At 42.4% G+C, this 24,449-nt stretch overlaps 1 protein-coding gene across 9 annotated transcripts in view; it reads left to right on the plus strand.

Annotated features, from left to right (window-relative positions):
- The window catches only part of ARNT2 (aryl hydrocarbon receptor nuclear translocator 2), a 190,423-nt gene that overhangs the window by 127,133 nt on the left and 38,841 nt on the right, over positions 1-24,449 (plus strand). The gene's annotated exons all lie outside the window — the stretch shown is intronic.

Raw genomic sequence — 24,449 nt, forward strand, 5'->3', positions numbered from 1 at the left:
GGGGAGCGGTGAGCTGTCAGAGCAGGCACGGAGGGATGGTGGTGCCAGCCAGTGCCCAGTGCACCCAGGGCTGTCAGGGAGGGGGCAGCACCACAGCCCCCCGCGGGCATGGGGACGGGCGGGCGGCCCCGCCATCTGCACTGGAGCGAGGTGTTAGATTCTAGAAGGCGGCTAGTGGGGCGCGTCATTAGATCTATGAGCTCTGTGTAACTGAAAGCCGAAAATCACCGTGAAGTTCTGCTGCTAAGGTAGGGAGGGCTAGAGGTTCAGTGTTCTTTGGCTTCCCTTGGAAAACAGCCTACTGCTTTCCATTGAAACCCCTCCCCCAGCAGGGAAGGTGACAAGGCCTCAGTCTCACGGTGGGCGGGGCCCCCGGGGGGGGGCGCACGGCCCCCTCCTCCCTTTATGGACAGTGAGGCCTAGGCCTAAGAGGGGCTGCTGATGGCCCCCCTGCCCCTTGGAGTGGTATCAGTGGTGCGGCCCCTTACTGGCTAGCCCTTTGTTTATAGATTATGATTTATTGGAAACAAAGCTCTATCTTCTGCATCCAAGTGTAAACAGAAGATATTCATTTACGACTTTCCTTTTAGGCAAAAGAAGATGCATGTAAATTTTCAAGATTTAGGAGCAGTTAATTTGGAAAGCAGTGTTGCAATTTTGCCAGGTGCTTTAGAATTAACTTCTAGCATCATTGAGTACATGTTCTCTCGATGCAAAGGTCAAGGGGTAGAGTTCTAATGTCTGGATTTAAATCCCCCGTGCTCATGGTCCTGGCACTGTTGGAGAATGAGGTACCACCTCAGAAAACTTCCCAAGTATATGCAGCCCCCCCACCCCCCGTTTAAGTACCAGACATCATGTGCTGGCCTTTTTTATCCTGGAATCTTTATTTTTTTAAATAACTATGACAAAACCAGTCCATCTTCAGTAAAGAAATTTAAAAGGCCTATAAAAATCTTTAAAAAACACAGTAAAAATCACTAACAAACCCAGTTTTTAAAATTTTTAAAAGGTTATGAACTAAAAATCAGTCTCCCTTCCTATCCGGGTCCCACCCCCAAGAACCAACTGATAACACCCCCCAGGGCTTCCGATTCTAGGTATTTGTGTGTGTGTGTGTGTGTGTGTGTGTGTGTGTGTGTGTGTGTGATGGAGCCCATTTTGTATATTTTATTACATAGCCTGTTTTTTTAACTTCTCATGGACATTGTAAATACATTTCCAAGTTAGTACATACAGTGCTACTTCCTTCTTTAAAGGGGCTGCACAGAAAAAGCATTTGACAAAGTACAGCATCCTTTCTTGATCAAAACTCTGCACAGTGTAGGGATAGAGGGTACATACCTCAATATCATGAAAGCCATCTATGAAAAACCTACAGCGAATTTCATTCTCAGTGGGGAAAAACTGAGAGCTTTCCCCCTAAGGTCAGGAACGCGGCAGGGATGTCCACTATTACCACTGCTATTCAACATAGTATTAGAAGTCCTAGCCACAGCAATCAGACAACAAAAAGAAATCAGAGGCATCCCAATCGGCAAAGAAGAAGTCAAACTCTCACTCTTTGCAGATGATATGATACTTTATGTGAAAAACCCAAAACACTCCACCCCACAACTGCTAGAACTCATACAGGAATTCAGTAAAGTGGCAGGTTATAAAATCAATGTGCAGAAATCGGTGGCATTCCTGTACACCAACAACAAGACAGAAGAGAGAGAAATTAAGGAGTCGATCCCATTTACAGTTGCACCCAAAACCATAAGATACCTAGAAATAAATCTAACCAAAGAGGCAAAGGATCTGTACTCAAAACACTATAAAAGACTCGTGAAAGAAATTGAGGAAGACACAAAGAAATGGAAAGATTGGAAGAACAAATATTGTGAAGATGTCAATGCTACCTAGAGCAATCTACACATTCAATGCAATCCCCATCAAAATACCATCCACTTTTTTCAAAGAAATGGAACAAATAACCCTAAAATTTGTATGGAACCAGAAAAGACCCCGAATAGCCAGAGGAGTGTTGAAAAAGAAAAGCCAAGCTGGTGGCCTCACAATTCCGGACTTGCAGCTCTATTACAAAGCTGTCATCATCAAGACAGTATGGTACTGGCACAAAAACAGACACATAGATCAGTGGAACAGAATAGAGAGCCCAGAAATGCACCCTCAACTTTATGGTCAACTCATCTTCAACAAAGCAGGAAAGAATGTCCAGTGGAAAAAAGACAAGTCTCTTCAACAAATGGCGTTGGGAAAATTGGACAGCCACATGCAGAAGAAGGAAACTGGACCATTTCCTTATACCACACACAAAAATAGACTCGAAATGGATGAAAGATCTAAATGTGAGACAGGAATCCATCAAACTCCCGAGGAGAACACAGGCAGCAACCTTTTCGACCTCAGCCACAGCAACTTCTTCCTAGAAACATCGCCAAAGGCAAGGGAGGCAAGGGCAAAAATGAACTATTGGGACTTCATGAAGATAAAAAGCTTTTGCACAGCAAAGGAAACAGTCAACAAAACCAAAAGACAACCACCAGAATGGGAGTATTTGCAAATGACATATCAGGTAAAGGGCTAGTACCCAAAATCTATAAAGAACTTATCAAACTCAACATCCAGAGAACAAATAATCCAATCAAGAAATGAGCAGAAGACACAAACACATTTTTCCAAAGAAGACATCCAAATGGCCAACAGGCACATGAAAAAGTGCTCAACATCCCTTGGCATCAGGGAAATCCAAATCGAAACCTCAATGAGATACCACCTTACACCAGTCAGAATGGCTAAAACTAACAAGTCAGGAAATGACAGATGTTGGCGAGGATGCGGAGAAAGGGGAACCCTCCTACACTGTTGGTGGGAATGCAAGCTGGTGCAGCCACTCTGGAAAACAGTATGGAGATTCCTCAAAACATTGAAAATAGAGCTACCCTACAACCCAGCAATTGCACTACTGGGTATTTACCCCAAAGATACAAATGTAGTGATCTGAAGGGGCACCTGCACCCCAGTGTTTATAGCAGCAATGTCCACAATAGCCAAACTGTGGAAAGAGCCTAGTTGTCCATCAGCAGATGAATGGATAAAGAAGATGTGGTATATATATGCAATGGAATATTATGCAGCCATCAAAAAACGAAATCTTGCCATTTGCAGCCATGTGGATGGAACTAGAGGGTATTATGCTAAGCGAAATAAGTCAATCAGAGAAAGACAAGTGTCATGATCTCACTGATATAAGGAATTTGAGAAAGAAGACAGAGGATCATAGGGGAAGGGAGGGAAAAATGAAACAAGATGAAACCAGAGAGGGAGACAAACCATTAGAGACTCTTAATCTCAGGAAACAAACTGAGGGTTGCTGGAGTGGAGGGGCGTGGGAGGGATGGGGTGGCTGGGTGATGGACACTGGGGAGGGTATGTGTTATGGTGAGCGCTGTGAATTGTGTAAGACTGATGAATCACAGACCTCTACCCCTGAAACAAATAATACATTATATGTTAATAAAAAAATAAAGTGGCTGCACAATATTTCATCAGCCATTCCTCAAATGGGAGCGCTGACGTTATTTTTAGGTTGGAGCTCCTGCAGAAGATACTGCAGTGAATGTCCTTGTACAGATTCTTGACCCACGAGTGCTGGTGTTTCTGCAGGGTCATCTCAGCATTGGTATAGCAATGACGTAAGTCCCTTTTCGTGATACTACCATATTTACCCTATAAGGCAGGATGGGAGTGTGTCTGTTTTCCCACATTCCTACCAAGAATGATTCCATTGTTTTGTAACATTTGCCAGTCTGATAGTGTCGGGGGGAAGGACATACTTCTAATTGGGTTTTCTTCATTAGCAAGATTGAACATCTTTCCTGGGTGTGTTGACTCTCTCTGTTTCCCCGCAAGTTGCTTGTTCATGATGTATGCCCATTTTCCTGTTGGGTGATGTGTTTTTCTCATTTACTTAGAGGAGGTCTTTGTAACATTATGAATATTAAACCTCAGCTTATTATATGTTGCAAATATTTTCTTCTAGCCTGCCATGTAGCTTCTGATTTTGTTTGCATTGTTTTTGGTTGCATGGAATGAATGAGGGACACAGAACGTGTTCGCATCTTTCCCTGCTGATTCAGAGCTCTTGTGACAGAGTTCCAGGGCTGGCCAGGGATTAAAAGGACAATTCAGAGATGTCTCGGGGCTTTTCAGCCCACTGCTGCCTCCCCTATGGTGTTGTTTCATTGGTGGTTTGTTTCAGTTTGTTTTTCTTTGTGCTCCATAGGATGTGCTGTTTGCAAATCCACCTGCTGGTGGCTGACACTTTTTTCTTTGCATTTGCCTGTTTTTATCCTGTTCCCATCCGATCACAAATTGCTGTTTCTCATCCTTCATGGTCTAGACAACCACACACCCCAACTTGCTAGCATCCTGCATAAAAGGGAGTAAATCAGGCTCTGGGTTGGGCACTGGCAGCCTTTTTTGAGAACAGAGTGCCCAGGCCTTGGGACATCTGTGAGGGAAGCATAGAAACCTCATTCTGGTTGCTGAGTTGTTAATGGGTCCTTTCCGGATGGATGAGGTGCTTTTCATAGGCTTTTGCCTTACAGGAGAGACACCCTGCTGGCTTGGGTGCTCAGAGCCTGGGTGTCATGTGTAACCATGCTAGACTCACCATGGCACCACACTGCCCCTCCTTTCCCGGTGCCATCCCGAGCCATCTGTCCCCAGTGTCTGCCAGTCGCACAAGATAGACACACCCAGTTCTCACCAATCCTTGTCCATAAAGCCTTCACCAGGATTCTGCCAACTTCCCAGCCACTTGATTGGCGTCATGTTGTACCTAGTATTATAGCTTGTTTGCATCTATTTTCCCTGCTTCTGCGGTGCACCTGGAGGGCAAGGACCACATCGTATGCATTTCTGTGGTATTTAAACTACAGAGCACAGGGCTTAGAGCGTGGTAGGGAGCTGGTGAGTGTTTGGTACCTAAGTCTTTCTTTGCATCTCCCGGTCACACACCCTGAGGTACCTATCCAGGAGGTACCTAGATTTACCAACATCACTATTTACAATTTTTATTTAATCATTACTTTGAAAGAATTTATGCAACTTTATAACAAAACACTAAGTAAGAAAACAGAAATGGCAAATCGGTTTTATTTCATGGCCCACTCTGATGGACTGTTTTGGGTCTGCTTCTCTAATGAGTGGGGGAAAAAAACCCCATGCCCAATTAGTGATGCTTGTCATGGATACAGGAGGGCATTCTCTCAGTTCATGTGCTGCGTCTATCATGGTTAAGCCACTAAAAAGGGCAAGAGTATACACAGAATATTCATGGAAGGTGTTATAGGTTGAATTGTGTTCTCCCAAAATTCATATGTTGAGGTCCTAAGCCCCAGTATTTCAGAACTTACCTATTTGGATATAGAGTCCTTGCAGATGTAATTAGCTAAGTGAAAATGAGGTCATACTGAAATATGGTGGGTTCCTAATCCAGTACAACTGGTGTCATTATAAAAGGGCAAACCAATGGGACGCCTGGGTGGCTCAGTCGATTGAATGTCTGCCCTCAGCTCAGGTCATGATCCCAGGGTCCTGGGATCGAGTCCCACATCCGGCTCCTTGATAAGAGGGGAGCCTGCTTCTCCCTCTCCCACTCCCCCTGCTTGTGTTCCCTCTCTCGCTGTCTCTCTCTCTCTCTCTGTCAAATAAATAAATAAAATCTTAAAAAAAAATAAAAATAAAAGGGCAAACCAACTATTGGTATAAAGAAACCTATCCTGAGTAACTTTTGGTGAAGGATGGAAATCAAAATGAAACCCTAATTACAAACTATTCTGTAATTAGCAACCAGGGCCCCACTCCATCTCAAGACTTAGGGCATGTGGCCAAAACAGTATTTGAAAGAAATCTGTGTCTGGAAATCCTTTCATTATTAAATGTGGAAAAACTAGGAATTTAACGTATGAATTGGGAATTTCGTTTATGAAAATAGAACTTATCTGACCTATGAACAAGGAAAAGAACAAAATACCATGAGCAAACTAAGAAGATGGAGTTAATGAAATAAAAATGAAAAAAAATTAAATTTGAAAAGAGAAGTATTGCCCTATTGATGAATAGTTCTTCATGAAGATTTGGAAAGGAGAAAACCTCTGACAAGTCTAATTCTAATTTTAAAAAGAGAATCAAAAAAAATGCATGTTAAGAATGAAGAGATTTATCAGAGAATATGTAAAAACTTATAAACCAACAGGGTGGATGATTTAGATTTATGCATGTTAAAATCTTTAGGAAGAAAGCTAATTTCTGGGAAAATATGTAACCAAATTCGAATAAAGAAAGGAGAAAAAAAATCAAAGGTAGGCAAAAAATTGTAAAAACTGACAAAAAATTGCTCTCTAAATGGTAGCAGGCCTGGAGGTTTTATGGGCAAATTATTTAAACACTTCCAGAGTAGAGGAAGAGATGGAAAGTGTACTGCTTTGTTTTTTCAAGTTACACAACTTTGGTACAAAAACTGTTAAGGGTACATTAAAAGCAACAACAACAACCCAAAACTATGAACCCAATTTCATTCAAGATACTAAGTAGAAGTATTAGCAAATCAGATGAATAGTTATACATAATGATTGCAAGACTGAGTGGTTTAACATTAGAAAATCTGTTAATGTAATTAATTAACCAAAGGAGAAAAACCTATATGACAAAAACTCATTTCAGTTAGTAAATTTTATTTTTATTTTTTTTGAGCATACATATTTTTTTAATAATTTTTTATTGTTATGTTAACCACCATACATGACATCATTAGTTTTTGATGTAGTGTTCCATGATTCATTGTTTGTGCATAACACCCAGTGCTCCACGCAGAATGTGCCCTCTTTAATACCCATCACCAGGCTAACCCATCCCCCTACCCCAGTTAGTAAATTTTAAAAATAACTATCTTTATAAACTTGCAATAGAACTGGGTTTTCTTAACATAGAATGAATGTTGGAGCCGATCATCAACACCTTAACAGAATGGGGAACTGCTGGACGGGTTCAGGTCTTCACTGAGGGGAGGAAGGTTGGGGGGAGTGCTTGCTGTCACCCTCACTCAGCATCACTGTGCGACTTCTACCCACGGCAAAAAAGAAGAGAGAAGGAGGCATAATTACAATTGGAAGGAAGAAAAGAAAGAAAAGGAAGATGAAATTAACATTGCTTGCAGATGATGTGATGCTGTCTGAAAAACCAAGTCCAATCTATAGAAAATCTTTCAGGAGATTGAGTATAGAGCCATTTAGGTAATTCTAAAAAAAAGAGAAAAAAAGAAAAAATCACTCTCAGTTAGAAAAATGCAACATGAAAAATACCCGTTTATAAAGATAGCAGTGTTGCAGCATACATGTTAAAAATATTAACATGAAATATATAGGAGTACTTAAACTACAAAATAATACTGAGGGACACGACTGACCCAGCTAACTGGAGCATCATGCATGGTCTTTGATACAAAGGTTTAGCATTTTAGTTCATTCCAAACCTGTGGATAGATTTGATACAATTTTGATAATTGTCCCAATGAGATTTCTTTTAAGTGAAAGTTAATTCTGAAATTCATATGGGCCAATAAATATAAAAATAGCCAACAAAATCCTGATAAAGGTACTGAGGAGTAATTGCCATATCAGACATGAAAATATGTATGTTAAAGCCTGAATAATTAAAATGTGATAAATTGAACTTAAAAATCAAATTATTGAACAAAAAGACCTAAAAGAGACCCAGGTCTCTTTAGAAATGTGCTGTTTGATGAAGGAAGCATTTTCAGTCATTGGGGAAAGGAAAAAGTGAGTCAGTACATAGTTTGAGGACAACTGACTAATCGTTTGGAAAAACATGAAGTCAAACATATCAAAAATAAATTTCAGATTTATTAAAGGTAAATATGAAACTTTAAAAGTACTCTATGAAAATATGGGTGAATATTTCCCATAACTGTAGGGTAGAGGAACCCCAAAGGCAGAAACCACAGAGTAAAAACTTAACAGCTTTGATTGTCTGTATTTTAATAATATTCTATGTAAAAACAGATAGAGAAAATACTTTATAGAAAACACACTTAAAAAGAAACTTGCATGGGGCCCATATATTCTTACTATATAAGGAGAGTTTCAAAATCCGTGAGGGAAAAAAATCGCAAACAGATCTTTTGTACAGCAAAAGCCTGCCCGGGCTGTCCATAAAAGAACAAATGGAAAATAAATCTATATCAAATGAAATAAAAGAAAGGCAAATATAACCAATAGTTAAGTACCATTTATGTTCTTTAAGGCAGCAATTTCACTTCTAAGAATTTTATACTAAAGAAGTCCCATTATGCTTGGAGACTTTTCTAGAAGGGTGTGTATGGTTGCATTACTTAGGTGAGCAACAAGTTGGGGGAACCACACAGTGAAGAACCATAGAAATGGGGTCGTATGAATCATGGTGCATCCATATGAAGGAAACATGAAAAACATGTTCTAACACATTGAAAGATTCTCCCAGTAAGTTCTAAAGTTTCCAAAGCAGGTTACAAAACAATATAAGGGGGAAAAAAAGACATCTTATTAGACACATACATACACAGCAAAGAGCATAAAGAGTATTAACATAATTAATGTTAATTTTAACATTTATCTTTTATTTTTCTAGTTTCTACACTTGCTCCAGAAAAACTGGACAAATGTAAACCAAAATGTCACCTTTGATACATTTTTTTTGGTGGGACTTTTGAATGGCTCCTTACTCACTTCAGTGCCACCTCTTTTATTTTTTAATCAGTTTTTTATACCAGCTTTGTTGAGATATAATGCACATATCATCAAATCTTCAGTAAACCCGAACTTCCTTAAAGGACTGGGTTCTTTATGTGCCTACATCACCCATTTAGAGTATATAGTTATTTGGATTTTGGTGCATTCAGATAGTTTTGCAACTGTCACCACAATTAATTTTAGGGTATTTCTGTCTCCACGATAAGAAACTCCATACACAAGGACAGCTAGTCCCATTCCCTCCGAGGCCTAGGCACCCGCTTTCTTTATCTACAGACGTGCCTAGTGTGGATGTTTCCTCTAGACTCATGGGGTGTGTGATCTTTTGTGTCTGCCTTCTTTCCCTCAGCCCGATGTTGTCGAGGTTCATCTACACTGTAGCGCGAGTCAGTACTTGCTGTTTGTGGCTGGAGACTATTCCAATGTATGGAGTTGCCCCATTTTTTTTTTTTTTTAATCCACTCATCAGTTAATAGACATTAGGGTTGTTTCCGCTTTGGGGGGCTATTGGGAATAGTGCTGCCATGAGGGTTCATGCACAGGTTTTGTGTGGGCGGGTGTTTTTATTTCTCTTGGACGTACAGCTTGGAGTGGAATGACTGGGTCATATGGTGCCCTGGTGGTTAACCTCATGACAGAGTGACCAGACTGTTTTCCAGAGCCCTGGCACCATTTTACATTCCTGCCATTGGTGTACGGGGCTTCAATTTCTCCACGTCTTTACCAACACTTGTTTTTGCATTTTTTTCTATTGGAGTCATCATAATAGGTGTGAGGTGGTATCTCACTGTGGTTTTGATTTGTATTTCCCAATGATTCATGAAGTTGAGCATTTTTCCATGTGCTTATTAGTCATCTGTGTATCTTCTTTGGAGTAACATTCAGATCCTTTGCTCATTTTCACTTGGGAATATCTACCTTTTTATTGCTAGGAACTAAGTCAAAACCGTGTTTAGGGATCATGTATTACTTGAGAGTATTGTACAAGGAACACTTGGAAAATAAGAGGAAATCAAATATCCGGATGATAACCTGGAGATTGCTCAGTACTGCCTCAGAATGGAGTGTGATCCTCAGTCTTTCCTCCTGCTGATGCCCACACCTGCCCCTGCCTCCCTGCACTCAACCTCAGCCGCGTCCCACAGGTTCACCTGCTCTTAGATCTGGGCGGCGGCCCAAGGGGGCTGTGTCAAGGCCGCCTGGACAAGCATGTGGCCCTCTGCCCTCATCACCATCCCTTTCCTGGGGAAGCTGAGCCCAGTGCCCCGAGAGAACCTTCAGACCTAAAGAACCCGGTCCTTTAAAGAAGTCTGGGTTTACTGAAGATTTTCTGGAAATTTCACGCACACACACTCGGATCTCATTCACAAAACGACTTGCCCACGTTAAGGCCAAAACTACAGATTTAGCAAGTTGCAACTTTTCTACTTCATTTCTGCAAAGCCAAGGAATTATTTTAACATTACTTGGTTGACACCAAGCCTCTTCTGTAAGCTCTAGTAAGCCTGTTTGTATGCGTCCCTTACTGGTGTCTTGGGGCCCCCTCCAGCCTCTTCCTCTGTGCTTCTAGGCTGACGCCCCCTTCTGATTGGGACTCATTTCATTTCTTTGATTGGCATAAAACCAACAGCATTTTAGGGGCACCTGGGGGGCTCGGTCGGTTAAGCATCTGCCTTCTGCTCAGGTCATGATCTCCGGGTCCTGGGATCGAGCCCTACGTCAGTCTTCAGGCTCAGTGGGGAGTCTGCTTCTCCCTTTCCCTCTGTCCCTGCCCACCCACCCCCACTCACTCTCTCTCTCTCAAATAAATACATCTTAAAAAAAAAAAAGCCAGCATTTTATTCTCACAGGCTCTGTGGGTTAGGGACTTAGGATGTAGTAAGGATCCTTTCTCCACAGTGTGTGGTGCCACCTGTCTAGATGTCACACAGTGTCATCTTCCCCTATATTTTATTGATGAAAGTAGTCATGAGGGAATCTAACTTCAACCCTCGATGGAAGGTATATAAAAGAAATAGTGACTGTTTTTTTTTAATCTGGAAAAGTTCCCCTTCAGCACTTGTTAGACGAAGAATGAATTCACAAACAAATTGTGACATCTCTAGTAGATGGGGTCATATATTAGCCAATGAGAGCCTAAGCTTGCAGCATCCCTCTGAACAGTTGGCCTGCGGAGAACCTACCATCCTTCATGCCGGCTACATCAGAGAGTTCTTCATACAGTCCCCTCTGCTCCCCGCTCCGGCCTGTGGCATTGCATCTTGATCCCTAAGTATGGCGGACACACACTGGCTTCTTTACCCTTCTTTACCTTCTTTACCCACAAACTCACTATTACCAGCAACCGGGGAGTGAGGGCAGAGAAGTGGGGAGGAGGCTGATACCCAGGCCCCGGGCTGGCTGCTTCACGCCCATCATCTCCTTCAGCCCTCGCAACATGCCCACGAGCTGGGCTTTTTATGCCCACTTCGTGTGTAGGGAACCGAGGGTCAGAGGGTTAGGTCACTCCAACAGACGCCTCAGGCACCCAGCCCTGGTCTCAGCCTCAGCTGCAGCAGACCATTCCATGGGAGCTCCGACTCCCCTCCAGCTGACCGCATTCCCCCATCAAGATGTGGCACCTTTCTACTTTCTGCACCAAGGACTTCCCTGGAAGGGACCACGTCTGGCCCAGTTGTGAGCAGAGCCCGGAATGTGGAGGCTGTAATCCTCATCTTGTCTTTTCCTCCCCTCCGTCTCGGTCCCCTCGCTTCCTCATGCTCTGTCCCTGGCTTCCCTCCACCCTGAGGGAAACCATCCACCCTGAGGTCCTGGTCTCAGGCTCTGATTTGGGACAGACCGAAACCAACATACTCCCTTGGCCACTTTGCAGGAAAAACTAGGGTTTGGCCTGATGCGTCCATGCAACCTGAAGGATGGCATGCGACAGGTGGCCCCTAGAGCCTTTACAATGACAGCTGAAACCAATGGAAGAAGGTGGGGGTGGGGGAGAGCAGGGGTTAACGGGCACATGGGACAATCCCCTACAGTCACTGTCTTCCTGCTGCCCTCTCTTAAATGATTCTCTTTACCAAGGCATGCCCGAACAGTCAGTTAATGAGGACATGAACCCTTGCGTTAAATCTTCGAACACGAACTTCCTTCTGAAGTCATTTTCGGAACTTCGATCCTTGACAGTAGACGCTCTACCACTCCGGAGCCCATGGCGTGGAGCAGCCTCTCCCGGGCTGGATGCCGAGGTGTCACGTGGATTGGATGTAACACAGGCTAAGATGGAGGTCCCCCCTGGCTCCGTGACCTTTGCTTCTGGGTTAGGTACTATCAATGGCACATACGGTACTAGAAGACTTTCCATTAAGTGAAACCCAAGAATAGGGATCTTGCCCCCAAGAGAATTTAAAAACCATCATAAGACTCAAAACAAGCCTGAACATAGAGCTTTCTATTTAAAACGTATTTCTTCTAAGCAGCCTATAGTTGGATCTTGAAAGGTATTTCACTTGGTCTAGATTTCTAAGTAGAGGGGTTTTTTGTTTTTTTTTTTGGTCTCTCGATATTTTAAAATACATCTTCTCACTTGCGTTATTTCTGACAAGAAATCAGCTGTCGTGTGCATTGTTGTTTCCCTATATGTCATCGTGTCTTTTCCCCCTCTGGATGCTTTGAAGATTTTATCACTGCTTTTGAACAATTTATGATGTGCTCTGGTGTAATCGCCACGGTTCCTGTGCTTGGGGTTCGTTAGGCTTCTTGTGTGCGTAGATTCATAGTTTGTATCAAAGTTGAAAAGTTTCCAGCCATTAGTGCTTCAAATATCTTTCTGTCTGCCTTTTCTCTCTTCTCTTTGGAGACCCCAGTTGCACACACACCAGGGCACTGGAGGTTTCCATAGCTCATGCACCAATGAGCATTTCACTTAAAAATTCTTATTTTTTTTCACTTGGCATCATTTCCATTGCTATGTTTGCAAGCGCAGTAATCTTAATTCTGCCCCGTTGCATATGCCATTCATGCATCCCGTGCACTTTTCATCTCACACATTGTTGTCTCCAACTCTAGGAATTTGATTTGGGTCTTTTAGATATCTACCTTCGTTTTACTTAGCCATTGGAACATATGGAATACCGTTATAAAACCAGTTTGAATGTGTTGGCTAATTCCAAGATCCATGTCACTTCTGCATAGTTCAGCCTGGTTGATTTTGTTTCTTATTATGGGTTATATTCTCCTGCTTCATTACATGCCTGGTAATTTTTTTTCTTTAAATTTTTTTATTGTTCTGTTAATCACCATACATTACATCATTAGTTTTTGATGTAGTGTTCCATGATTCATTCCTTGTGCATAACACCCAGTGCTCCACTCAGAACATGCCCTCTTTAATACCCATCACCAGGCTAACCCATCTCCCCACCCCCCTCCCCTCTAGAACCCTCAGTTTGTTTTTCAGAGTCCATCGTCTCTCATGGTTCGTCTCCCCCTCCGACTTACTCCCCTTCATTCTTCCCCTCCTGCTATCTTCTTCTTTTTTTTCCTTAACAAACATATATTGCATTGTTTGTTTCAGAGATACAGATCTGCGATTCAACAGTCTTGCACAATTCACAGCACTCACCATAGCACATAACCTTCCCAGTGTCTATCACCCAGCCACCCCGTCCCTCCCACCCCCCCACCACTCCAGAAACCCTCAGTTTGTTTCCTGAGATTAAGAATTCCTCCTATCAGTGAGGTCATATGATACATGTCTTTCTCTGATTGACTTATTTCACTCAGTATACCACTCTCCAGTTCCATCCACGTCGTTGCAAATGGCAAGATCTCATTCCTTTTGATGGCTGCATAATATTCTATTGTGTATATATACCACATCTTCTTTATCCATTCATCTGTCGATGGGCATCTTGGCTCTTTCCACAGTTTGGCTATTGTGGACATTGCTGCTATAAACATCGGGGTGCACGTACCCCTTCGGATCCCTACATTTGTATCTTTGTGGTAAATACCCGGTAGTGCAATTGCTGGATCGTATGGTAGCTCTATTTTCAACTTTTTGAGGAATCGCCATACTGTTTTCCAGAGTGGTTGCACCAGCTTGCATTCCCACCAACAGTGTAGGAGGGTTCCCCTTTCTCCGCATCCTCGCCAACATCTGACGTTTCCTGACTTGGTAGTTTTAGCCGTTCTGACTGGTGTGAGGTGGTATCTCACTGAGTTTTTGATTTGGATTTCCCTGATGCCGAGCGATGTTGAGCACTTTTTCATGTGTCTGTTGGCCATTTGGATATCTTCTTTGAAAAAATGTCTGTTCCTGTCTTCTGCCCATTTCTTGATTGGATTATTTGTTCTTTGGGTGTTGAGTTTGATAAGTTCTTTATAGATTTTGGATACTAGCCCTTTATCTGATATGTCATTTGCAAATATTTTCTCCCATTCTGTCGGTTGTCTTTTGGTTTTGTGGACTGTTTCTTTGGCTGTGCAAAAGCTTTTAATCTTGATGAAATCCCAATAGTTCATTTTTGCCCTTGCTTCCTTTGCCTTTGGTGATGTTTCTAGGAAGAAGTTGCTGCGGCTGAGGTCGAAGAGGTTGCTGCCTGTGTTCTCCTTTAGGATTTTGATGGACTCCTGTCTCACATTTGGAGTCTATTTTTGTGTGAGGTGTAAGGAAATGGTCCAGTTTCATTCTTCTGCATGTGGCTGTCCAATTTTCCCAACACCATTTGTTGAAGAGACTGTCTTTTTTCCATTGGACATTCTTCCCTGCTTTGTCAAAGATGAGATGACCATAGAGTTGAGGGTCCATTTCTGGGCTCTCTATTCTGTTCCACTGATCTATGTGTCTTTTTGTGCCAGTATCATACTGTCTTGATGATGACAGCTTTGTAATAGAGCTGGAAGTCCGGAATTGTGATGCCGCCAGCTTTGCTTTTCTTTTTAAACATCCCTCTGGCTATTCGGGGTCTTTTCTGGTTCCATACAAATTTTAGGATTATTTGTTCCATTTCTTTGAAAAAAGTGGATGGTATTTTGATAGGAATTGCACTGAATGTGTAGATTGCTCTAGGTAGCATTGACATCTTCACAATGTTTGTTCTTCCAATCCATGAGCCTGGATCGTTTTTCCATTTCTTTGTGTCTTCCTCAATTTCTTTCATGATTCTTTTATAGTTTTCTGAGTACAGATCCTTTGCCTCTTTGGTTAGATTTATTCCTAGGTATCTTATGGTTTGGGGTGCAATTGTAAATGGGATTGACTCCTTAATTTCTCTCTCTTCTGTCTTGTTGTTGGTGTATAGGAATGCCACTGATTTCTGCGCATTGATTTTATATCCTCCCACTTTACTGAATTCCTGTATGAGTTCTAGCAGTTTTGGGGTGGAGTGTTTTGGTTTTCCACATAAAGTTTCATATCATCTGCAAAGAGTGAGAAGTTTGACTTCCTCTTTGCCGATTGGGATGCCTTTGATTTCTTTTTGTTGTATGATTGCTGTGGCTAGGACTTCTAATACTATGTTGAATAGCAGTGGTGAGAGTGGACATCCCTGCCGCGTTCCTGACCTTAGGGGGAAAGCTCTCAGCATTTCCCCATTGAGAATGATATTCACTGTAGGCTTTTCATAGATGGCTTTTATGATATTGAGGTACAACCCTCTATCCCTATACTCTGAAGAGTTTTGATCAAGAAAGGATGCTGTACTTTGTCAAATGCTTTCTCTGCATCTATTGAGAGGATCATATGATTCTTGTTCTTTCTTTTGTTAATATGTTCTATCACGTTGATTGATTTGCGGATGTTGAACCAACCTTGCAGCCTAGGGATAAATCCCACTTGGTCATGGTGAATAATCCTTTTAACGTACTGTTGGATCCTATTGGCTAGTATTTCGGTGAGAATTTTTGCATCCATGTTCATCAAGGATATTGGTCTGTAATTCTCCTTTTTGATGGGGGTCTTTGTCTGGTTTGGGGAATCAAGGTAATGGTGGCCTCATAAAATGAGTTTGGAAGTTTTCCTTCCATTTCTATTTTTTGGAACAGTTTCAGGAGAATAGGTATTAATTCTTCTTGAAATGTCTGATAGAATTCCCCTGGGAAGCCATCTGGCCCTGGGCTTTTGTTTGTTGGGGCAATTTTGATGATTGCTTCAATTTCCTTAGTGGTTGTAGGTCTGTTCAGGTTTTCTATTTCTTCCTGATTCACTTTTGGTAGTTGATACATCTCTAGGAATGCATCCATTTCTTCCAGGTTATCTAATTTGCTGGCATGTAGTTGCTCATAATATGTTCTTATAATTGTTTCTATTTCTTTGGTGTTGGTTATGATCTCTCCTCTTTCATTCATGATTTTGTTGATTTGGGTCATTTCTCTTTTCTTTTTGGTAAGTCTGGCCAGGGGTTTATCAATCTTATTAAATCTTTCAAAGAACCAGCTCCTAGTTTCGTTGATCTGTTCTACTGTTCTTTTGGTTTCTATTTCATTTATTTCTGCTCTGATCTTTATTATTTCTCTTCTCCTGCTGGGTTTAGGCTTTATTTGCTGTCTTTTCTCTATCTCCTTTAGGTGTAAGGTTAGGTTGTATATTTGAGACCTTTCTTGTTTCTTCAGAAAGACTTGTATTGCTATATACTTTCCTCTTAGAACTGCCTTTGCTGCATCCCAAAGATTTTGAACAGCTGTGTTTTCATTTTCATTGGTTTCCATGAATTTTTTTAATTCTTCTTTAATTTCCTGGTTGACCCATTCATTCTTTAGTAGGATGCTCTTTAGCCTCCAAGTATTTGAGTTCTTTCCGACTTTCCTCTTGTGATTGAGTTCTAGTTTCAAAGCATTGTGGTCTGAAAATAGGCAGGGAATAATCCCAATCTTTTGGTACTGGTTGAGACCTGATTTGTGACCCAGGATGTGATGTATTCTAGAGAATGTTCCATGGGCACTAGAGACGAATGTGTATTCTGTTGCTTTGGGATGGAATGTTCTGAATATGTCTGTGAAGTCCATTTGGTCCAGTGTGTCATTTAAAGTCTTTATTTCCTTGTTGATCTTTTGCTTAAATGATCTGTCCATTTCAGTCGGGGGTGTTTTAAAGTCCCCCACTATTATTGTATTGTTGTCAATGTGTTTCTTTGCTTTTGTTATTAATTGCCTTATATAATTGGCTGCTCCCATGTTAGGGGCATAGATATTTACAATTGTTAGATCTTCTTGTTGGATAGACCCTTTAAGTAGGATATAGTGTCCTTCCTCATCTCTTCTTACAGTCTTTGTTTTAAAATCTAGTTTTTCTGATATAAGGATTGCCACTCCAGCTTTCTTTTGGTGTCCATTAGCATGGTAAATGGTTTTCCACCCCCTCACTTTCAATGTGGGGGTGTCTTTGGGTCTAAAATGAGTGTCTTGCAGACAGCATATCGATGGGTCTTGTTTTTCAATCCAGTCTGATAGCCTGTGTCTTTTGATTGGGGCATTTAGCCCATTTACATTGAGGGTAACTATTGAAAGGTATGAACTTAGTGTCACTGTATTGCCTGTAAGGTGACTGTTGCTGTATGTTGTCTGTGTTCCTTTCTGGTCTATGCTGTTTTTAGGCTCTCTCTTTGCTTAGAGGACCCCTTTCGATATTTTTTGTAGACCTGGTTTCATGTTTGCAAATTCCTTTAGTTTTTGTTTGTTCTGGAAGCTTTTTATCTCTCCTTCTATTTTCAATGACAGCCTAGCTGGATATAGTATTATTGGCTGCATATTTTTCTCGTTTAGTGCTCTGAAGATATCATGCCAGTCCTTTCTGGCCTGCCAGGTCTCTGTGGATAGGTCTGTTGCCAATCTAATGTTTCTACCATTGTAGGTTACAGAGCTCTTGTCCCAAGCTGCTTTCAAGATTTTCTCTTTGTCTCTGAGACTCGTAAGTTTTACTATTAGATGTTGGGGTGTTGACCTATTTTTATTAATTTTGAGAGGGGTTCTCTGTGCCTCCTGGATTTTGATGCCTGTTTCCTTCCCCACATTAGGGAAGTTCTCTGTTATAATTTGCTCCAGTATACCTTCTGCCCCTCTCTCTCTTTCTTCTTCTTCTGGGATCCCAATTATTCTAATGTTGTTTCATCTTATCGTATCGCTTATCTCTCGAATTATGCCCTTGTGATCCAGTAGTTGTTTATCTCTCTTTTTCTCAGCTTCTTTATTTTCCATCATTTGGTCTTCTATATCGCTAATTGTCTTTTCTGCCTCATTTATCCTAGCAGTTAGTGCCCCCATTTTTGATTGCACCTCATTAATAGCCTTTTTGATTTCAACTTGGTTAGATTTTAGTTCTTTTATTTCTCCAGAAGGGGTTTCTCTAATAACTTCCATGTTTTTTTCAAGCCCAGCTAGTATCTTTAAAGTCATGATTCTGAACTCTAGGTCCGACATCGTACTAATGTCCGTATTGAGTAGGTCCCTGGCAGACGGTACTACGTCTTGTTCTTTTTTTGAGGTGACTTTTTTCATCTTGTCATTTTGTCTAGAGGAGAATATATGAATGAGAGAACAGAATGCTAACAGGGTAACAACGTCCCCAGAAAATATACTCTAAACAAATCAGAAAAGACCTGAAACCAGGGGAAAAGAAAGGGAAAGAAAGAAAAAAGAAAGAGAAAAAGATAAAGATAAAGATAAAAACAAACAAAAACAGAACAAAAACAAAAAAAAACAGAATATGATCAAATATGATCAGACTAGTGCATAGATCAGTGCCACACACTAGATTTTGGGTGTTTTTTGATCTGTTAGAAGAAAGTGCCTCTTAAAATTTGAACGAAAGAAAGCCTTATATATGTACAAAATTAGGGTTGATACAATGAAGGGATGGAATATGACTAAAGATGAAATTATAAAAAATTTTAAAAGAGGAATTGATAAGGTGCTTGAAAAAAGAAAGAAGAGGATTAAAAAAAAAGAAAGAAAAAAAAGGGGGAGAGATTGTGATTAGGCAGGAGACTAGAACAAAGCCATACACTAGAGATTTAGGGTATATTTTGATATGTTAGAAGAGACTGTATCTCAAAATTTTAAAGAGAGAACAACTTATATATACATGCCAAAAATAAGTGTAACTACTATGAAGGTATAGAATATGACTCTAAAAATGAAAAATAAAAAAAAATTTTTTTAAAGGATTGGTAAGATGTTGGTTGAGAAAGGGAAAAGGAAATATTCAAAAAAAAAAAAACAGTTAAAAACAATTAACTTTGAAAGACTAATGAATCATGGTAAAAAAACCATGAATTCTATATGCAGTATTCCCCTAGCACTGGAGTTCTCCCGTTCTCCTTGATCGGTAAACTTGGTCTTGGCTTGCTGGCTGTTCGTGCTGATATTCTGGGGGAGGGGTCTGTTGCCATGGTTCCCAAATGTCTTTGCTGGAGGCGGAATTGCCCCGCCCTTGTCGGTCTGGGCTAAGTAATCTGTTTGGGTTTGCTCTTGGGAGCTTTTGTTCCCTGCAAGCTCTGGTACAGCCTTGGAGGACCAGGGTGAAAATGGTGGCCTCCCAATCTCCACCCGGAGGAGCTGAGAACTCGGGGCCCCGCTCCTCAGTGCACCCCCAGAGAAAAGCAGTCACTCCCGTGTCCCCGGTCTCCGGCCGCTCTCCGTGCTCACCCGGCCTGTGACCGAGCGTTTCTATCTCCGGCGCCCGACCCCGTGTGGAGTCTCCAAACCCAGCAGATCCCTGCGGTGCGCTCCCGCGCCGCTCCTCCCGGGGGAGGAAGGGGAGTCTCCCCAGCTCTGCCGCTTGTTGGGTCCCTGCTGGAGGAGCAGTGGCCCGACTGGGCCGCGGATCACAGTTTATGGCCACCCCGAGCTGAGAGCCCGCGCCTCGGCTCCGTCTCTGCAGCCGGCTTCCCCGCTCCGATACCTGGGAGCTCTGCCGCACTCAGGCACCCCCGGTCTTTCTGTGACCCCGAGGGTCCTGAGACCACACTGTCCCGCGAGGGTTTCACCCCCCGCTTAGCCACTGCAGCGACGTCCCTCCGCGGAGCCGACTTCTAAAAGGTCCGATTTTGTGCTCCGCGGCTCTAGCACTTGCCAGAAGCGGCCGACGGAGGCCCCCTCCCCCGCCGTCTATCCTCCCGAATATCGCCTCGGATTCACTTCTCCGCACATCCTACCTTCCAGTAAGTGGTCGCTTCTCTGTTCAGAGAGTTGTTGCTACTCTCTTCTTCGGTCTCCTGTTGAGTTCGTAGGTGTTCACAATGGTTTGATCCCTATTCAGCTGAATTCTTGAGACCAGACGAAATCCAGGTCTCCTGCTCCTCCGCCATCTTGCTCCGCCCCCCCATGCCTGGTAATTTTTTATCTGGTGGTAGACATTGTGACATTTCAGTTGCTGGCTTGGAAACTCTGAAGGCAGGAAGTTGGGGTGATCGTAGGGCTTATTTGTTTCCCATCTCAGAGAATGCTGTTGTTCATCACCTCATATACACAGTCTTGAAAACCACTGTTTCTTATACCTCTTTGTCTCTGGTTGTTTCGGGCAGGAAGGTAAATTGGCTGGAGGCATAACTCCCATTGTGATTATTTTTTAAATGCTTAGCCAAGGGCACCCTTCTTATGGAGAGCTGTCAGCACAACTCACACCTTGCTTCTTGAATGCGTGGCCTTCGGTTCCAGGGAGCCACCTTCTGTTGTGTCCAGGATAGATGAAATGGGGTCGTGGTAGAGGTCATACCTGGCGCACTGTGGGAAATAGCCTCTGGGGGATGCAGACAGTCTGAAGCATATTCAGAAAAGTGACACAGAGAAAGGGAGACTTAGACCATTTTCGAAGGAAGACCAGTTAAATTGACACAAGGATGTCAGGCCACGAAAGAAATAGACTTAGGAAAACAGTGTGCCCTTTATTTGTCTAAAGGGCAACTGCAAAGGCAGGTCTAGGACCCATAGATGAAATGTTAAGACGGACAGTCATATGGGGATGTGGTGACCATCCCGTCACTAGAGACGTTCCTGCTTCATGCTCCTTATCGTGTGACCTTGGCTTCCTGTGTGACCTTGGCTATGGGGGCTTCAGTAGCATGTCTGCGTTCCACAGAAGGAGGAGCTTTCCTGAGAGCCTCACTCAGGGACTTCTGCTCACACTCCACAGGCAGAGCTGTGTCCCTCTAACGGGGTGGACACAGCATCACTCCCAACAAATCAGGGTTCTGTCATCATGGAAGAGGGAGAGGATGCACATCAGGCAGGTCACCAGCTGTCTTCTCTGCAGGAGAGGAGACAGAGGAACAGGTTTTGGCAGGAAGATTTGGGCAGTGTTGCGTTTGAAGGGCCTGAGACAGAGGCAGATCTTGTTAGGAGGCACGTGGAGTCAGGATCTGGAATTGCAGAGGCAAAACTAGACGGGGGGGGGGGGGCAGTCTTGGGTCTTGTTGATGTGTAGTGAGAAGTAGAGGCAGCGGGGAAAGGATCAATAGACAAGGCTGGGAGGACCAAACTCAGGCATGACAGCAGGGGTGGTGGTGGCTCCTAAGGCTGGCCTGTGGACCCTGGGCGCGCCGAGGTGGTCTCAGGGGTATGCAGCATTTAAACTGCTTTCATCCCAGCACTAAGATGTTCCTCACCCTTTCCACTTACAGCTGGTGCATAAGCATCGGTGGGGACACCTGCTGGAGCCTCAGCATGTGTCAGGGCTACAGCACCAAACTGCCCTCGTGGTCATGGGATTCTCTATCACCATACACTTGCAGCAAAAACTAATTTCAGAATTTGAAAATGCTGGTTTCACTTAAGTATGCCCTTGATGAAGCTGTAAAAAGTACTAATTTGAATGAACCCCGAAATGGGAAGTATGTGTAAGGTGACTTCTGCTGCATACCAGAGCATGGTGGTTGTGTCAAGGAAAAGCACGTGCACAGTTGTTTGAGCTAAACTGTGAGCTAGTTTGTGAGCTAAACTAGTTGCTTCTTTTATGAAACACCATTTCTTGAAAGGATGACGAGCAAACCGACTATGGTTATTTGAACTTGTGCGTTTGGCAAAGATATTTTCACAAAAAGTTAAAATGAACCTGTCACATCAAGGAAAATAAATGACAGTATTTGCTGTCAGTGATAAAATTAAAGCTTTCTAGTGAAAATCTGAATTTTAGAAAACTTGTATCCACCACCATGGTCTTGACCAATACTTAGAACTGTTTCTGATGAAACGCATGGTGATATGAGCAAGTGTCATCTTAAAAATATTATTTATTGTAATGTGTTGGCATTTAAATCCGTATAATTTGATGAACCAGTATTTTCCTAGTGACCAATACATCGTGTTCAAACTCCTGTGTTAGTAAAGGAGCCAGTCCAAGTGTTAGACCAAGCTATTTTAATGTAACAGAATATTAAAAAATTCATTGATACAGTTTTGGATTTGACATTGCAATTAACCTTTAAGAAGCAACCCCTTGTCAAGACTTAGGAAAACATCAAAGAAGAACATCCGCAATTATCTGGAGAAACTTCTCCCTCCTCCAGCTCCCTGCCTATGTGAGGGCTCATTTTCTTCATATACCACAGGTAACACGATCCATTGTAATAGATTGTGTGCACAGCAGGTGTAAGAATCCAGCTGTCTCCTATTAAACAAGGCATTAAATCGATCTGCAAAAAAGCCAAACAGTGATTCGGGAATAATTTCTCTTTCGAAAAGGTATCTTATTTGTAATGGAAAAACCCTTGAGACATTTCCAATAAGATGAGAACCAAGGCAGGAATGCCCACGCCCTGCCACTCTTCAACATTGTAAGAGATACTAGCCCATCCCAGAGAGAAATCAGAGGCAAACACATGTACAAAAGGAGACTATTTCTTTTCAGTTATATGCTGGCACACCTGCAAAAGCCCAGTGGGCCAGTAATAAAACTAACTGAAATAGTAAAATAATTTGGTGAAATAGCACAACACAATATTAACATACAAAACCCAATAGTCCTCGTATACATAAACAATAAATAGAAGGTATAATGGTAGGAGAAACCCCATTGACTATAGCAACAAAAATGATTAAGGGCTTAGGAGTAATTTTAGTAAGTATGCAAAATACAAGTATATGTGAGGGAAATGTTTAAACGCTCCTGAAAGGCACAAGAGCGGCCTCAAACAAATGGGAAAACATCCCCTGTTCTTGGGGAAGACAATTCAGCATCATAAAGATGTCAGTTCTCCTGACATTAACTTATAAATTTAATGCAAGCCAAATAAGAAAACCAGCAAGCTATCTGATGGAGTTAAATAAGATGATACTGAAGTTCATGTAAAAAAAAATATATCTGAGAATAGTTAAGAAAACACTGAAAAACTGTAAGAGAGTAACAGCCTTACAGATAGTGAACCCTACCGTAAAGCCTCTATAATTAAAATTGTATAGTATTGGGTGCCTGGGTGGCTCAATTGGTTGAGCAACTGCCTTTGGCTCAGGTCATGATCCTGGAGTCCCGGGATCGAGTCCCACATCGGGCTCCCTGCTCAGTGGGGAGTCTGCTTCTCCCTCTGACCCTCCCCCCTCTCATGCTCTCTCTCTCTCTCTCGCTCTCTCATTCTCTCTCTCAAATAAATAAATAAAATCTTTAAAAACAATAAAAAATAATAAAATTGCATAGTATTGATGCTTAATAGACAACTGGCCAGTAGAATAGAAGAGAAAGTTCAGAATTAGCTCCACATACATGTGGGGCTTTAGTATGGTGATAAAAGGGGACACCTCAGGTCACTGCACTGTGAACAGCCGTGCCGCGGACAGCCATTCTGCTAAAGATAAAGTAGATCTGCATCTCACGCCCGACACGGGAATAGCTTCATGTGGATTCAGGAATGTAAATGTAAAAAGCGAAAGCATGAAAGTGTCAGAGTAAAACACAGGTGAAACCTTGGTGTAGGAAATGGCTTTCTAGGACTCCCTCAAAGAGCTTGCTGGTATCTTAATAACAAACGTAATACAAGAGAAGATTGATAAATCCGACTATGTAAAAATTATAAAGTCGTTCAATCACCAGAAGCAAAGTCAGAGGACAGGAGACCAACTAGGAGAACATATTCCCAGCAAGGACTCAGTATCCCTTAATATGTGACGAGATCTTGAAATTTGAGGGGCAAAGGACCAAACTCCCAACAGGGAAAATGGGGATGAGACAGAACGGACAATTCACTAGCTGCACAGAGCGGAAGACTCTTTCCTGACCAAAGAACACGGGGGATTGTTTTACCAAATCCTGCCCGCCCAGAGCACCGGTTTTCTTTTCTTTTCTTTCTTTTTTTTTTTAAGGATTTTATTTTTAATTCATCTCTACACCCAACGTGGGACTCGAACTCACGACCCCGAGATCAAGAGTCGCAGGCTCCACCGACGGAGCCCGCCAGGCGCCCCCGTCAAGCGCTGGTTTTCAGTGCTCAGTAACCATCACCCGTTTCTCCTTTCTAACCCTTGTAAAGGAAACATTTACATAACCGGAAATGCCCGCTTACACTTGTTAGCTGTAAAGATTTCCTAGTGTTTTGGCCAAATTTTGCAGAATGAATGATGGGCATTTCATCTTCCCTGAGTTCCTGTGCCCCGTGCCCAGAGGCAGATGCTACGGCCCCGGGAAGGTACCAAAGGCGTCAGGCAGGGAGAGGG

The sequence above is a fragment of the Callorhinus ursinus genome, unplaced genomic scaffold (genome assembly GCF_003265705.2).
Source record: "Callorhinus ursinus isolate GAN/ISIS: 27379988/994484 unplaced genomic scaffold, GSC_fseal_2.0 scaffold45, whole genome shotgun sequence".
NCBI classification, from domain to species: domain Eukaryota; kingdom Metazoa; phylum Chordata; class Mammalia; order Carnivora; family Otariidae; genus Callorhinus; species Callorhinus ursinus.